Raw genomic sequence first — 14001 nt, forward strand, 5'->3', positions numbered from 1 at the left:
TGGATGCAATAATGGATTACTGAATGATATAGTTTTTGTAAAATATGCAGGGATTTATGATATGTAAAATGAACCATGGAAAGAGAAGACGGATGTTTTAAGGATGTAAAATGAGTATTTTAAATTGCAAAACAGAAAATTTAATAAAAATGTGTCTGTGTGTATGTGTGTGTGTGTGTTCGTGTTCTCTGAGCTTTAACTGGATGATAATTAACTGTGAATGTTCTCTGCTCTGGGTGTGTGCCTTTGATCATGTGACAAAGGCATTTGTTTGCAAATCTCCATATGCAGTTTGAGCTCGGCCAGTTTCCTGTTGTAAGGGTCTAAAAAGGAATCTTTGCAGGGAGAGTCATTGACTGGCCTATTTCTTTTTGCCTTTTCCTCCTGGGATTAATTTGATTGGCCCTCTGGGAGTGGCCTGTGGTCACATGGCCTGTGGTTTACATTGAGTATGGGCAGGTGAGGAGGTAGGAGGAAAGTAGGAGGGAAACTGAGGCATTATTGGGTTAGGTGCCAGGGCTTTACACCTGAAGGGACTTGCAGGGGATACTCTTTGTGCCTGGCATGTATGCTCAACAGTGTCAGAAAACACCCTTTCCAGAAAACCTATTTATTGAGCATTCATCCTGAGTTTTTTGCGCAGAGAAAGCTACACAAGGTTTTATATACAGTCATACCTCGGGCTGAACGCGCTTCAGGTTGAGCGCGTTCCAGTTGCGCATTACTTCCAGGTTTTGCCGCTTGCGCATGCGCAGACACTCAAAATGACGTCATGCACATGCGCAGATCAGCGAAAAGCGACACGCACATGCGCAGATGTGCCGTCGCTAGTTACGTTTGCTTCTGGATGCGAACGGGGCTCCGGAACGGAACCCGTTCATATCCAGAGGTACCACTGTACTGTTTATTTTTACATTTATATACCACTGGTGCTTTTTTCTGGGGGGTACGCAGGGGTATGCATACCCCTAAATATTTTGTGAATCTAAGTTTGGCCTCATTGAGTATTTCAATATGAGTAGGAAAATGAGAGTACCCCTAAACATTTTTTTTATAGAAAAAAAGCACGGTGTACCCCCTTGATGTTCAATGATCTCAAGGTGGTCTACTGTACGTGGTTGTCCTCCTCCACACTTCATCCTCACAAAAGTCCTGTGAGGTTAGTTAGGCTCAGAGATGGTGACTGGCCCAAAGTCACCCAGTTACCTTGTTCTCAGAGGCAGTTCCAAGCATGTGAAGGAGAAAGGAAGAGTGTTCCCCACCCCAGGGGGTGAGGAGCTGAAGACCTTCAGACAAAGGGAAGGTGGCACAGTGGAAAGAGTGAAGTTTGGGGAGTTCATTGCAGACAGAGGGGCCTCCTAATTTGTAGTGAATGGTGCATCAGTGTGGCCTAGGAGTGACCATATTGCTTTAATTGCTATAGTTCTCAAGTCTCACACTCCTTCTTTTTCTTCCTTTGTGCATCAAGATCTCTATCTCATATATCTACACACACACACACACACACACACACACACACACTTGTGAAGGAGCGTCTCCACCTCTATTGTTCAACCCAGACACTGAGCTCCAGCTCTGAGGGCCTTCTTGCGAGAAGTGAAGTTACAGGGGACCAGGCAGAGGGCCTTCTCAGTAGTGGCACCTGCCCTGTGGAACGCCCTCCCATCAGATGTCAAGGAGATAAAGAGCTACACAACTTTTAGAAGATATCTGAAGGCAGCCCTGTATAGGAAAGTTTTTAATGTTGGACGTTTTATTATGTTTTTATATGTGTTGGAACCCACCCAGAGTGGCTGGGGCAACCCAACCAGATGGACGGGGTATACGTAATAAAACTATTATTCCTACATTAATGTAGGCTTGGGTTCTACTCTTCATAAAACTTCCTCCAGTCCTCTTATAGAATGTACAATAATATCTATTTCTGCCTTCACATAATAGTAAATATACATGCCTCTCAAATGACACAATTTCCTCCTCCTTTCTCTTGCCCCCCCAACACCCCTCCTCGCTTCCATTGCTCTCTTTGCCTACAGTCAACAGAATCGGTGGTTCCAAGAGGCCCCCACAGCCATAAAAAAATCTCCATACCAGGTCACTGATATGGCACCTTTTCATTGCACTGGGAACCAAAGGGACCTCACCAGGGCATCATTGTTCAGCGAAGGCCTCCTTGTAGCGCTGGAATGATGCCACGAGTTGCATGACATGGCACCAAAGGGATAAGGATAGCACCTGGCACTCATAATTTGAGAACCCCTGAACTATGGCACTGTCAGATGAGTGGAAATATTTTTCTCCGTTTTTAATTTTTGAGTGAAATGTAGCTGATAAATGTCAGCACCCTGGTGCCTCCTTTGGGCCCTGGGATATATAATTTTCCAGTTGAAGTCAATGTGTTGTGAATATTAAGCTCTTTCATGACTCTTCGGGCGGTTGTATCGATGTCATGTAGATCAGCAATGGCCCATTTTTTAAATCTCTGAAGAGCGTGAGGGAAAAAGAAACTCAGCGTCGATCAGGCATTAACAGCCTGGGTTTAAACTGTTTGCAAAGAATTCAAATTTGGCTTTTCTCTGTGTGTGCATTTTTTAAAAGTATGTAAAAATTTGCAGTAGTACTTTGTTCAATAACGCTCTCTCAAATGTAGCCCATATTTTCTATCAAAACAAAAAAGGAGGTCCTCAGTTATGCAAAAGACAGGTGAGGTTCAAGATTTTCATTGGTTTGGGGTTCCTTTGACATTGACTGCCTTCTTTTCTATATTCTCTATCAACACCGTTAAAGGCAAAGGTAAAGGTACCCCTGCCCGTACGGGCCAGTCTTGACAGACTCTAGGGTTGTGCGCCCATCTCACTTAAGAGGCCGGGGGCCAGCGCTGTCCGGAGACACTTCCGGGTCACGTGGCGAGCGTGACATCGCTGCTCTGGCGAGCCAGAGCCGCACACGGAAACGCCGTTTACCTTCCCGCCAGTAAGCGGTCCCTATTTATCTACTTGCCCCCGAGGGTGCTTTCGAACTGCTAGGTTGGCAGGCGCTGAGACCGAACAACGGGAGCGCACCCCGCCGCGGGGATTCGAACCGCCGACCTTTCAATCGGCAAGCCCTAGGCGCGTCCCTTTATCAACACCGTTAGATGATGATAATTGCAGAAATTTGAAGGCCTAGACCAGGGTGGGGAACTTGTGACGTTCCAGATATTGATGGACCAAAACTATCACCACCTGTGACCATTTTCTGTGCTGGATCCAAACTCATTCATCCTGGTAGATCTTAGACTTGGGTTGCTCCTTAAGGATACAATGTGGAAAGCCTCCCACATCCCACCCCCTTGATTTCACTTAGCAAGTCAGTTTTTGTGTCCTTAAAACAGAGGTGGGGGAGTCTCCTGGTGCTGTTTGACTACATCTCATATCATCCCCGACCGCTGACCATGCAGGCTGGGACTAATGGGACTTGAAGTCCTACAACATCTGGATAGGCCACAAGTTCCCCATCCCTGCCCTTCAGAGATGCAACCCAGAAGCTGGGGATTGGAGATGAGTCAGCTGGGAGCCAAAGATCCATGGGTATTGGTTTCCTGCCTCCCTCTTTCAGTGTCTTTCAAAGGATGCACACTTAGTTAAACAGCCTCCTGATGGGCCTCCAGCAGATTCAGGCTAAAGGACCGTCTGTACTTAACAGGCATTAAGTCAAAATGTCTCTTCCCTTGTGGTTCCTGGCCTGCCATTCTATCAAAGTGATCTAATGTCAGATGCCTGAGTGTTTGTTGTCAGCAAAACAAATAATGCACTGCACCACAGGGAGTGACATGAGTCTGGAGGTAAAGGTGAAAGTGTTTCTTTCAGCACCATTGTCAGCTGAGGTTGGGAAATAAAATATTTATTGCTGCCTGCCAGGAACAGCTAATTAGAAAACATATCTGCAGATTATTATTATTTTTTTAAAAATCCTCCTTAAAAATTATATATATCCTTCCTTCCTTCCTTCCTTCCTTCCTTCCTTCCTTCCTTCCTTCCTAGAATAGAATCATAGAATGGAAGAGTTAAAAGGGACCCCAAGTTTCATCTAGTCCAACCCCTTGCAATACAGGAATCTTTTGCCCAATAGACCCTGAGATCAAGAGTCTCATTTTCTTCCTTGCTTCCTTGCTTCCTTCCTTCCTTTCTTTCTTTCTTGTCAGGAAACAAGACTTTTCCATTCCAAAAGTCAAAGAAGGAGACAGCCGTGCAGAACAGAAGTCGTCATGCTGTGTGCTGAAGTTTTCTTGAAGAAAAATCCACACAGTTAAAGCAGTAAGTAAAACTGGGGCAAGATGTAGTTTGTATGTAAGTAAAAGTGTTTGGCCATGAGCTGTAACAGCAACACTTGCAAGATCGATGCAAAACACAACCCAAAAGCAGCCCTTGCATGGGTACATCGTATACAGATTTGTTTGGCGCAAAGGTCATGACGGAACTGTATGCGCACGCAAACTGATTTGATAAACAAGATGTCCAACTCTATATTGTTATTGATCATTAAAACAATCTGCCATAACCTCTGGCCGTACTCTAAGATGCAAAAGCATCTATGTGAAGGTGTATAAAGCTTTTTGTTGTGTAGTCATGGCTGTGGTCTAATGGAAAATCATTATTTTTGGAGCTCATAGGAGTCACACCAGAATAGCGACAATGTAGAACTGAAGGCCAAGGAAATTCAGCATCCACAGGGAGCACGATCTGGCCAGAGATATGCAGCTTTGAGTTCCACAGAGCCCTTCTTTGTGTGCCTCCTCCACTAGAACAGGCTCCCCCCCCCAGTGGCTCACGTTTTGTGTAATGCTCTCCCCAAGGAGGTTCAGCTGGCACATTCATTATATCCCTTTAAAAAGGTAAAGGTAAAGGACCCCTGACAGTTAAGTCCAGTCACGAACAACTCTGGGGTTGCAGCGCTCATCTTGCTTTACTGGCCGAGGGAGCCGGCGTTTGTCCGCAGACAGTTTTTCCAGATCATGTGGCTAGCATGACTAAGCCGCTTCTGGAAACCAGAGCAGCGCACGGAAACACCGATTACCTTCCTGCTGGAGTGGTACCTATTTATGTACTTGCACTTTGATGTGCTTTTGAACTGCTAGGTTGGCAGAAGCTGGGACCGAGCAACGGGAGCTGACCCTGTCATGGGGATTCAAACCACCGACCTTCCAATTGGCAAGCCCAAGGCTCAGAGGTTTAGACCACAGCGCCATCCGTGTCCCAATACACCTTTAGACGCCAGGTAAAAACATTCCTCTTTTACCAGGCTTTTGGCTGATTGACATCCAATGCCCTTTTAAAGTGTGTTGGGGGGGGCTTACTGGGTTGTTTTGTTTTTTTATTATGTATTTTGTGTCCTTATATTGTGATTTTATGTTGTAACTGCCCTGAGAACAGAGGGTATAGGGTGGTATACAGATGTAATAAATAAAATAAATAATTAAGAGTCAAGTGCACCTTTCTGCTGTTGAAATGAACAGGACACCAATTGCGCCTATTTGAATATTCAAAGTGCTTCAGATAGAAAACCTCAGTGATTTTTACAGCAATTGTGTGAGGAAGGACCATGTTGCTTTTTTCATGTTACAGGTGTGAGACTGAGGAAGGCAAGGGCAGCCTAATACAAGGCTCTCCAGAAGTTATTGGGTTCCTCCTCCCATCATTGCCAGGCAGCAAGGCCTATGGTCATGGTAAGGGGCAGACAGTCCAGGCTGATTTTCCCTTCCTCCAAGGGAAAATGTTAGCTAGGCAGCAATTCTAAGCCCACTTACCTGGTTATAAGTCTCATTGAATTCAGTAGGACTTAGTTCTGCAGATGCATAGGATGATGGTTTCAGTTAGTTAGCTGAGCTTATTTCAATGTGGCCACAGAGTCCGTCAAGGTGCTCACAAGAAATGTGCAAAATTCAAGCTGTGAAATCCAGCTTGCAGAAGTTTAAGGCAACAAAATCCCAGAAATATATTTAAAAAGAAAATCATGATAACAATAATACACGAACTCTGGGCATAGCTGCTAGAAACTGGGAAAGGAAGGCTTCAAGCGATGATAAATTGATTAAGCCGAAGACTGACCTCCACGGAAATCCTAGAGTACCCCAGCTATAATGACAAAGGTGCTGTGTCTTCGAAGGCATGGTGGTGGAGGCAAGAATGTTTTCCTTCTGCCTGCCACCACGAACCACAAGAGACCACCCCATAGGTCTCCAGGCAAACAGACATGCATTTCAGTTAACTCTTGAAGTGACAGCAAGTAGCTTCAGACAGTAGCGAGGACCAAGACCTGGAGGGAGGAATCCTGTGGAAATGGACATTGGAGGCAGTGTGGTGGAGAAGAGGCAGATAAACAAATGAAGATATCAGCTGGAGAGAGGAAGGGAGGGAAGGAGGAAGATGTGAAGCTGGTGGGATCAAAACCAGGGCGGTTATCACATTGCAGGCTGCTAAATATTTGCTTCTTGACATTTAAATAACAAGAGGATCTCCAGACTGCATTCCAAGCCTATCTGACCCCAGGACTGAAGGGCACACTATTAAGCCAAGAGGCAGCATGGGAGCAGTGATAGATTGGTTGTCAAACACACATGGTGGTGATTTATTTCATATTGTTATTTGTTTTTAAACCTGGTGCTTTCTTTATTTTAGGGATTCATGCTCTGCCCTTCAGTAAAATTCCCAGGGTGCCTGGTTTTGCTTCTTTGCTCTTCAGCACACGGCGTGCAAAGCAATCCATAAAACAGAAAGTACGATATATGGGCTATTTCCAGCAAAGCCATCCTGTTAGTATTAGTAGTTTTGCATGTGCAGCAGGGCTTCCTTTCCCTCTATGCCTCCTGGACCCCCCAATCTGTTTGGGGGCACCCTCAGCCCTCTGGAGCAGATTTGGGAGCTGCAGGAGGGGAAGCCACATTGCACAGACAGAAGTCCTTGCATGAATGGGATGACTTCTTTGGATGCAAACCCACATCTATACAGTGGTACCTCGGGTTACAGATGCTTCAGGTTACAGACTCCGCTAACCCAGAAATAGTACCTCGGATTAAGAACTTTGCTTCAGGATGAGAACAGAAATCATGTGCTGGCGGCGCAGCAGCAGGACCCATTAGCTAAAGTGGTGCTTCAGGTTAAGAACGGTTTCAGGTTAAGAACGGACCTCCAGAACGTATTAAGTTCTTAACCCGAGGTAGCACTGTATTGAGAGATGGGGGAGAAATTTAGTTTAATTCACATTTCAGAGGGAACCAACCTAACTCACACTTTCAGAAAGTGAAATGCGGGTATCCTTCAAAATTAATTCTTCTTCAGTTTTTGTGATGAGCTAATTAACAACAACAAAATACAAAAATTCTATAGTCGGTGAAAGTGACCATAAAAATATATCTATTAGTGAAAGCTTATTTTTTTAGTTGCTATTTTGTTAATGTTTATCATGTCGTTTGATAGATTATAAATGCTTTGTTATCCATGTAATACAACTTTTAATGTAATTGTAATGTTTAGCTTATTTGAGTTGCTATTTTGTTAATAGTGTTTTATAAATTGTAATTGCTTTATAGATGATTTGTTAATTATTATATATGTCTACCGAAGAAGCTCACTGTCATGTGGGCTAAGCTGCTTGTGCCAATTTCAGACCATATGGCTTTTACAAGCCAATAATTCAGAAACTTCACCACCAAGTTTTACTGCCTGTGTTTTCTGACTGATATATGGAAAACCCCATGAACTTGACCTTTGGTGAGTTTGTAAGTAATCCATTTTTAACTTACTAAACATGTCATTTTTTCCTATGCTGAGGGAAGAGGGGACTATTTTGAAACTCACTTAGAAAGACATATTTTAAAGGTCTAACAGCCTATATTTCCACACTTGAATTTGCTACATATATCAAATCTCTCCTTTTACATTTACATTTCCCTTTGCCAACCAACATATACTTGGCCAACTTCCCTACCAAATTGTGTATATGTGCAGTAAAAGTGTTGATGCATTCTTGTAACTTTTAATTTGCTGTTGTTGCAAGCTCAGGGGGTGGGATCTGTACAGAAACCACACATGCACACGGCTACCCCCATGTAAAAGCTGAGAACAGCCATGTTTTCCCTCACCCAATAAAATTCCACTTGAGAACAACATAATATGAGGTCCTGATGTTTCTCAGGGAGACTTACAGTATCAGATTCAAAGCACAGAGCACCTAGGAGCTCTGTACACAATCCATTGCAGACTGCATTACCTGTTTTAAAACGTTCAAAGGCAGGGAATAGATTTTATTTACTTAAAAGCTATTCTAAACTGCTGTGTCGGGTTGTCAGCTCATGTTACTGAGCTGAGAGGGCTTAGGACCCAGCCTAATTCTCCCTTCTCTGGTCCCATTGACACCAACCTTTTTGCGGTGGGTGGGTGACTGGCTCAGCTAGCTGATCCCCAGCAAATCTTTGGCTGATTCAGGGTTAGGGACTTAACATGGGCCGAGCCAGGAATCAGCCAGCTGAGCCCGAGATCTGCTGCATTCTAAGCTGCTCATCCCAGCAGATCTTGCCACATACCTTTAGAAAGGTGTTCATAAATAAATAAATAAATTGTTGGCATGGGTGTTTTTGTTTTAACTTTTAGCCGCTTTGGAACTTTGTGTGAAATCTGCTGAACAACTTGAGTTCCGATTTGCACATTAGACCAGGCAGGGAAAGAAGATCAGGTCAGCTCGGATCAGAGTCCAGAAAGGTAAAATTCCTCCAGCGTCTCTCTCTCTCTACGTAAGGCTTTCATTTTTCTTACTATGAAACATCAAAAGTAAAAAGATGAAGATTCAATTGAGCAAAAGGAGCCCAAATGAAAAGGAAGAGAAGAGACAGAGAAACCACACTGGAGGAATGATATAAACCATATGAATCCAGCACGTCAGGATTTATTTTCTGAAATCAATGGCAGAACAAACTGGCTCTAATGGAGCACACTGCGCTGATATTATAATGTAAATAATACATGGTAATAAATGATAATTATAGTATTGATCCCCCTTCCTGCTGAAATGTTTTATTGATGGTGCAGTGCCCTCTCTTATTTCACATCATTGTACGCTACACGTTTTCCTATACCTTCAGCCTTCCACTTAGGATCTCTCCAAATCTGCAAATTTCCAGATGCAGATGCTGTCACTCCTGCCAATTTCAAAGCAGCAAAAGCACTACATCAAGGAGATGACTTCTGGAATAATCCAATTCTCTGTAGTGGATTATACTGCTGATAGCATCTCTAGTGATACGTCGGGAATCTTTATGCTGCAGTGTGGCCTAAATACCTATCGTGCAGAAGGAAAAGCTGTGAATCGGGCAAATTGATATATTTCTTTCTCTCCTTTTTTTGGTCAGGTATACATGCGCTACAAGACATGTTAGGTAGCATTTAGTGCACACGACTAAGTTAGGTCCATTCATTTCAATGGGACTGCCCTGAGCAAAACATTGTTGTTTGTTGTTGTTTAGTCGTGCCCGACTCTTCGTGACCCCATGGACCAGAGCACGCCAGGCACTCCTGTCTTCCACTGCCTCCCACAGTTTGGTCAAACTCATGCTGGTAGCTTCGAGAACACTATCCAACCATCTCGTCCTCTGTCGTCCCCTTCTCCTTGTGCCCTCCATCTTTCCCAACATCAGGGTCTTTTCCAGGGAGTCTTCTCTTCTCATGAGGTGGCCAAAGTATTGGAGCCTCAGCTTCATGATCTGTCCTTCCAGTGAGCACTCAGGGCTGATTTCCTTAAGAACGGAGAGGTTTGATCTTCTTGCAGTCCATGGGACTCTCAAGAGTCTCCTCCAGCACCATAATTCCAAAGCATCAATTCTTCGGCGATCAGCCTTCTTTATGGTCCAGCTCTCACTTCCATGCATCACTACTGGGAAAACCATAGCTTTTACTACACAGACCTTTGTTGGCAAGGTGATGTCTCTGCTTTTTAAGATGCTGTCTAGGTTTGTCGTTGCTTTTCTCCCAGGAAGCAGGCGTCTTTGAATTTCGTGGCTGCTGTCACCATCTGCAGTGATCATGGAGCCCAAGAAAGTAAGACATGTTAGGTGGCATTTAATGCACACAACTGTGTTAGGTCCATTCATTTCAATGGGTCTGCCCCGAGCAAAACTTATCTGAATACAGTCCATGCTGGATATTGCCTACTCTCAGGCTCACTTACCTCTCGGCACATACAAGAAATAGGTTTTCAAAGTAAATGTGTATTCCATACTGTTAAAAGAGAAAGCAGTGTTTCGATCACGAATAGTGCCAAACGTGTTATCCAACTATTCACCTTCGACCATGTGCGTGCTTTGATACCATGCTTCAGCCTTCGTGGAGGTGGAGCAGCTGAGGTCCATGACCCTAAGCTCACACATCGCACCACGAGTGAAGAAAGCCACCCACAATTCCCAGCCATTCTCGTTTTCCTCCTTGTTACTTTAATTAAATATTTCTGTTCTGAGTCACTGGCAGTCATCATCAGCAGATGGCACATTGGCTGGGTTTTATACGATCTAAATGAAGAAGTGTGTAAAGAAGCCAAGCTTCTTTTTTTTAAAGGAAAAACAAACAGACCCCAAACCAACTACACATGCATTGACATAGGTTTTTGATTTCTTCCCCAGAGGATGAAATGATTGGCATAGTTTCTTGTGGTCCCCTGCTGGAGTCCAGAGGCCTGAATGGGCCCGTTTCTCGAGTGTTACACAGCAGCTTTTTTGATAGAAGATCTGTCATGTTTATGCAAATAGCAAGTCCTCCTACAGCTCAGCACAGAAAAGAGCTGAGCACACTTAACATGTTCCTGTCATATTTTTCAGCCACTCACTGTGGAGACACTCACATGTCTCCATTAGGGATGGGCGATGGTGTCCATTTCCTTTCCTTTCAGTTTCTCATTTCTGCACTCTTAACTTCAGTTCTTCACATTTCTACAGCATTGTGCTTTTAATATATATTTTTTTTAAAAAGAAGACCTCATGAAAATTATTATCATTATTAAATTTCCATACTGCCATTCACCTGAGGATCACAGGGCAGTTTGCCACATAAAAACACAAAAAACCACCAGTGTTTTAGCACAAATTTCTCCTAATAACACCAAATGGTGTTGGACTACAGCTCCTTTCACCCCTCACTATTGACCACGCTGCTCTTCTTCTTTCTTCTTTGGTGATCACTTGTAGCCGAGTAAGGCTGTCTTCCTGAACACGGTCTTAACAGTGAGTCCGTAAGTGACTGTGGAGGCCAATTCTTGATCCACACATCCTTCCACAGTGGGGGCATAGCTTTCCGGGTGAGAGTTGATCATGGTGAGAGTTTGCCAAACGTGCCTTCCTCTTAGCGCATTTCTCCCTTTCGTCCTGACTTTGAGCATCTTCAGAGTCTACGACGCCTTTGGTAAAGGCTGTTCTCTAATAGGAGCACTCGCAGGCCAGTGTTTCCCAATTGTTGATGTTTATACTACATTTTAAATGGCTTGCCTTGAGAGAGTTTTTAAACCTCTTTACTTGACCACCAGCATTATGCTTCCCATTTTTAAGTTTGGAATAGAGTAGTTACCACACTTTGTCCATGGAATTTTCTTGGCAGGGATACTGGAGTGGCTTGCCAGTTCCTGCTCCAGGTGGATCACATTTGGTCAAAACTCTCCACTATGACCTGTCCATCTTGGGTGCCCTGCTCAGCATAGTTCATAGCTTCTCTGAGTTATTCCAGCCCCTTCACCATGGCAATGATCCATGAAGGGTCAACAAAAGTCTGTATAGTTAAAGCTGAGGTTTCCCAGTAGTGATGTATGGAAGTGAGAGCTGGACCATAAAGTGAGAGCTGGACCATAAAGAAGGCTGATCTCCGAAGAATTGATGCTTTTGAATTATGGTGCTGGAGGAGACTCTTGAGAGTCCCATGGACTGCAAGAAGATCAAACCTATCCATTTTTAAGGAAATTAACCCTGAGTGCTCACTGGGAGGACAGATCCTGAAGCTGAGACTCCAATACTTTGGCCCCCTCATGAGAAGAGAAGACTCCCTGGAAAAGACAGAGGACAAGATGGTTGGATAGTGTTCTCGAAGCTACCAGCATGAGTTTGACCAAACTGCGGGAGGCAGTGGAAGACAGGAGTGCCTGGCGTGCTCTGGTCCATGGGGTCACGAAGAGTCAGACAAGACTAAACGACTAAACAACTACAACAGTTACCACAATGCTAGGCAGTTTGGAGCTGTGATCCCTAAACATATGGAGGGTACCATGTTTGCTCCCACTGGCCTAGAGTTTCCAAGAAAGCAGTTTCCTGAGAAGCTCTCTGGCTATGACATCCATTCAGGTCTGTAGTTTAAATAAACATCCAGATGAAGGACTCACCTCACAGAAGAGTCTTGCACACATTCCAGATCCACTTTCACAATGCTATTCCCTCAGGGTAATTTCACACACTTTGGCCAAAATACAGCTACTGTTGGTTGTGAGTGACTACCACTGCAATCCTATTCTTATGGTTATGGATGGGTTGGATGCAAAGGAATGGTGGCAGGGACCAGCTGGGGTATCTCCAAAGGAAGATGACTCAGAGCCCAGGGAGCAGTGGTGAGACAGTGATGAGTGGTCAGAGGGAGAAGTCTAGGAAGAAGAGGTGTCGAAAAATGAAGAGGTAACAGGACTTAGTGAGCTGGGAGACTCTGTGGCAGAGACAAGTCGGAGGCAGAAGCTTAAGCCGGAGGGTGGGAGGAGGGAGGTCAAGAGGCAGAGATGAGTCAGGCTGATGAAGAGTCATGTGAGTCTCCCCCTACTGTTGTGACAAGCTCCCCTCCCCCTTGTCTCCCAGAACCAGAAGAGGCATAAAAAGGGAGGAAGAGAGGTTGTCTACATGCAGGCGCAGTCTCCAATTGCTTGGGGGAAAGCCCTGGAGAAGAGAGGACTTACAGCTGTGAGGAGGCAGGGACTTTTAGTCTCAGCAACTGATTTTCATGAAGTGTAGTGGGAATGAGTTGCTGCGCTTACCCGACACTCAATCAAATTTGTGGAGATCATGTTTTTGTGAATGAAAAGTTAACTCCGTCTTCGAACTGTGTAATTACAGAGCGGCACGCTCCTGAAACACTCACTCACCTGTGGATATTTCCTATGAACCTCAACGAGGCTTACTTCTGAAGTAGACATGAACAGGACTGCACGGAAAGGCCCATTGGAAATTGCAGGATGCAAGTTAATTATGAACTGTTCCATTGGTTTCAACGGAACTTGAATGATTACCAAGCGGGATTAGTATCCAATTTTTCAAAGGTGTGCCTAAAAAACATGTCAACATATATACGAACGTGAAATGAGCATGGCTTATGTGCTGGAACAGGCCAATGTTTCCAACTCAGTCTACACTCAGGGTCGAACATGTATTGTTTGAGGCATCTTGCAGATGAGGAACTATTGCCCTCTCTCCCCCTCCTCATGCAGCTCAAAGGGGACATTTTGGAACACAATACTGATTTTTTTTCTTTCTTCCTCAGCTTGCCTCATTTGAGTCCTAAAGTTCACAATTATTTTGTATTGCTGCAGCTCCCTGGAAGCCTGAGCTGAAGATGAGACTTCCACAGACCTAGGCAGTGCCTGTAAGTTAAGTTATAGCCTCTATCCAAAAGGACCTTCCAATTTAAGCAGACAAGATGGATGAAGGTGGGGAGGAAAAGGCAGAGGGAGGTGATTTACTGAAATGCCATTGCAGCAGTGGTGTGGAGGACTAATGGGAAAACACCAGTGTCCTGCTGACTCTAGCATTCCGGCTCCATTATAGAGGTGGATCCAATATTATCCAGGCATTTCATAGCCACTGAATCCAACCAATTTAAATGGCCTAAGGGTGGAGGGTGGGGAGGCATTCGTTTGGCTCATTTTTCACAGCAGTCAAATCTGAGCCTATGCTCCCAAACTTACTTGCGGATCAAAATGCAACTCCCCGTCAGGTCGCACACTTCTCAAGATTTGAAA

This window comes from Podarcis tiliguerta (assembly GCF_965153285.1).
Source record: "Podarcis tiliguerta genome assembly, chromosome: 4".
NCBI classification, from domain to species: domain Eukaryota; kingdom Metazoa; phylum Chordata; class Lepidosauria; order Squamata; family Lacertidae; genus Podarcis; species Podarcis tiliguerta.